A 3,874-nucleotide genomic window follows, 5' to 3' on the forward strand; every position below is an offset into this window, starting at 1 on the left:
ATAGATTAATGCTTTATTTGAGACGGTCTTTTTATTGATTCTTAAAGCACCTTTTTTGTATAAAAATTAAATTTTATTCTAGAAATTTGCTTTAAGAAGCAGTAAGAAAGCCATCACAAACGAAGCCCAAGCTTTACATTGTTGAAATCTCATAGTATGACATTATTTTTTGAAATTAAAAAATATTATTGGATGATTAGTTACTTATTCTTGCATTATATATTACATTTGTTTTATGTGCCACTAACCTTTTTAGGTACAACATACACCAAGTAAAAGTTAAGAATCAAGACTCAAGCCAGTGCTGCATCAATGTAAAAGTAAATTTACATTTGAAAGAGTCTAATTTTTATTTCATATGGTATGATCTTTATCATATTGGACGATTGACAGAGAGCTCCTCTAGACGAACTATGTTCATCTTGGATTTGTGATTTGATTGAACTGATAGTACTAGATGATTTTCAATCGTACATGATGATCTTTGGCAGAAGTAAATAAATTGTATTGTATGATCTGTGTATCATATTGTATGAAAAGAAAGGTGTATATTGAAAATTAGGATTTTTTTAGCCCACTTTATAAAGTCTTTCTTGTATTGAGGGAAAGAGTCTTTTGACTGTCAAGTAACATTTTCTTTATGTGTGAATGCTTGGAGAGAGTCCATATTCACAATGGATAGAGATGGTGAGGTGGAGATGGGGAAATTGCCATAAGGGATGAAGGGGTGTGAGATGGGTCATATAGTTACTTCGTTAGCTTGCACCTTGCATCTGCTACTTATGTTTTAGTGGAGAACTTGGAGAGAAGCTTTGGAGAAGAAAAGTATTTGGGGCTGGAGAATTCCTACCCGAGGAGGCTATGGATTCAACATCTCTATTGATCTTGATAGAAAAAAGAGGAAGCATCATCTCTGTCAGAACTAGAAGCTAAAAGAGGGCCGAGGGGGTGAGAGGAGGGAGATTATTCAGAGTCTGTAAAGGTTATTATTTGTCTGTGGTAAGGGAGAAGGGCTTCTCTGCCTTGATGTGTGCTAAAGGATAGTCACTTTTAGTGCAATACCTAACCAAGAAGACCTTTAGGAGTGGATGTAGGTCAATTAGACCAAACCAATATAAATTTTGATTTGTATTTTCTTATTTTTAACATTTTACTTTTCTTTATAATTTTATTTTGATTATATTCGTGAAATAAAATCTGGTTATTATTTTTGGTTGAACTTTGGTTTGAGAAGTTAAACCTCTTTTGTTTAATCACTTCTGCAACATTCAAGTTTTATGTTTAAGTAAAAATTTTTTTAAGAGAATCAATCACACCTCCCCCCCCCCCCCCCCTCCCCCCTTTTTTTCTTCCCCTTCCCCTTTCCTCTTATTAGTATGCATTATGCATGTTCAAGTGCTCTTAAAGTACTTTCAATTGGTTTTAGAGCTAATTATAAACTTTCAATTGGTATCAAAACGTGTTCTCTCTCTTTTTTTTAAGGTTTATACACCTTGAGTTGATCCCCTGATTTTATTGTGGCAGATAATTCAAGTTGATCCACTGGACACTTTGATAATCATAATAATTTGGACGAATATTTAATTACCCAACCTCCATTTTTTGATAACATTCCTTTTAGTTTTGAAAATTTTGTATGTCTATATTTTTACAATCCCTTGATTTTTATTGTGGCAGATAATTCAAGTTGGTTATGCTTTACCTTCTGACATTTTTAATAGAGTTAAAATAGATATTCTCCTTATTGAATAGTCATAGATGATCATGATTTAGCACAAATAAATGCAAAATATTTATATTATTTTTTTAGTGCTCTTAAATTTGAAGACTACATGTGTGTTTCAACTTTTACAATTAGTAATAGATATGGGATAGGCTTTGTATAATATATGAATGAACCAGTGAAGTAAAACAATATTGCATGAGCTTGATATTACATAAATACAATTTTTTTTTGCAAGTAACCTAGAGAGTCCAATTCTTTTATGTATACTAAGTTCACAAAAAATATCACTTCTCTGCATGTCTTAGGAAAAGACATTTCAAATGCTGAAAAAGTTAATAAAATTTTATGTTGCCTGCCTGAATCTAGAGATGAAAAGTAACAGCTACTTTTAAATCAAAGTATTTAAATGAATATTCTTTTAATAATCTTCTTAGCTCATTGATTACCTATGAGAAAAAGGTAAGTCAATGAAATCTAGATTCAGGAGAACAAAAGAAATAGAATATAATTTCCTTGAAATCCAATGATATAGAAAGCAGTTACTCATACTTTGTAGAAATTTAAGACTTAACTTTAATGACAAGGTTATTCAAAAGATTCCCAAAAAAGAAGCATAAGTTTTATTACAATAAATAATTAGATAAGAACTCAAAGCTAAATAAGTTTATCACTAGCATTGTTTATTTTTTTAATGCAAAAAAGCTAGGACACATACGATCCAATTGCCTGGTGAAGGTGAAGGGTGAGGAGGAAAGTAACAATAAACGGAGCAAGCAAAGAATTGCATAAGGCTTTTTGGGTGAATTCTGAATCAAACTATTTAGAAATTGAACAAGAAGAGGAGGTAACCAATTTCTATTTAATAGATAAATATGGCATTGAGGACTCTAACAATGATGAGGTATGCACTCACAAGAGGTTCCGCAAGAGCATGTGATATTTGGACAACGGATGCTCTATAATAACCAACATGACAAGGCCCACTAATAAGTATGTCTTACTGTGTTAAACTATGAGAGATAAATCCGTAGATCTAGTTAATTTTTATTTCCTTTTAAAATAAATCTTAAAATAATAACAAAATACATAGCTAATAAAATATCTAAAGTGTTAAAAATAAACTCATCTTCAAAATCTCTTTCATTTTATTATCAAAATGTATATACACTGTAATACATGGCTACATATAGTATAATGCTAAGCAAAACATAAAAAAAAATCTAGTTATGGTTGTACAATAAAAAACAATACAACTCGGGTTAGATTATGAACAACTACTCAACTGGACTTTCCCCTTCCCAAACCCTAAAAATATGAAGCAAAACATCTGTGAACAACCATAGCTCAGCATGCCACATTTCAACCATATAAATTCTCAAACCATTTTAGTTATTAAACATTTACTGAGGATTTAAAGCAAAACTAAGTAGAGAAATAAATCAGTTTTCAAAATTTTAGATAAAATATACAAGCACTTTATATATTCCTCTTAATAGACAGAGTTTAATAACTCTGACCCTTGTGCCTCTCGACAGTTAGAGTTCAATAAATTTGAGCAACATGCAAAGTTCAACAACTTTGAGTAATAGACAGAGTTCAACATTCTTAGTAATAGACATATTTTAACAGCTATGAGGTAGAATTCACATATATCACCTAAATAGAACTTTCTCTACCCCTTTCAATTCTCCATAAAATCACCCATTGCAACCAATTAATCGTATATTTTATTAAGTAATAGTAAATAATGCATAAAGAAACAAATTTCAAAACTTTTTAAAATGTTATAACGGTAGGCAATATAAAATCCTACTAAGAAAAAGGTACATTTTTTAAAAAATAACCAAATTAATAAAGATGGTGTAAAACACTATTTTAAGACTTTAAATGTACTACAACATTATTTTTTAGAGTTCATATTACTTTTTGTTTGATAAAAACTATATGAATTCTAAAATCTCTCGTGTAAAATTTTGAAAAAATATTTAAAGTATTCAAGATTTTAATATCTATAACATATAAAAAAGTTACGTGGAGAAAACTTTACCAGTGTAAAGTTATCCTCATTTTTAGTAACAAAACTAGAAATTTAATAAAAAAAAATTGATAAAAAATTATTATTTTTAAAATCTGAGATAGGCATAATGT

This window comes from Dendrobium catenatum, unplaced genomic scaffold, assembly GCF_001605985.2.
Source record: "Dendrobium catenatum unplaced genomic scaffold, ASM160598v2 fragScaff_scaffold_692, whole genome shotgun sequence".
NCBI classification, from domain to species: Eukaryota; Viridiplantae; Streptophyta; class Magnoliopsida; order Asparagales; family Orchidaceae; genus Dendrobium; species Dendrobium catenatum.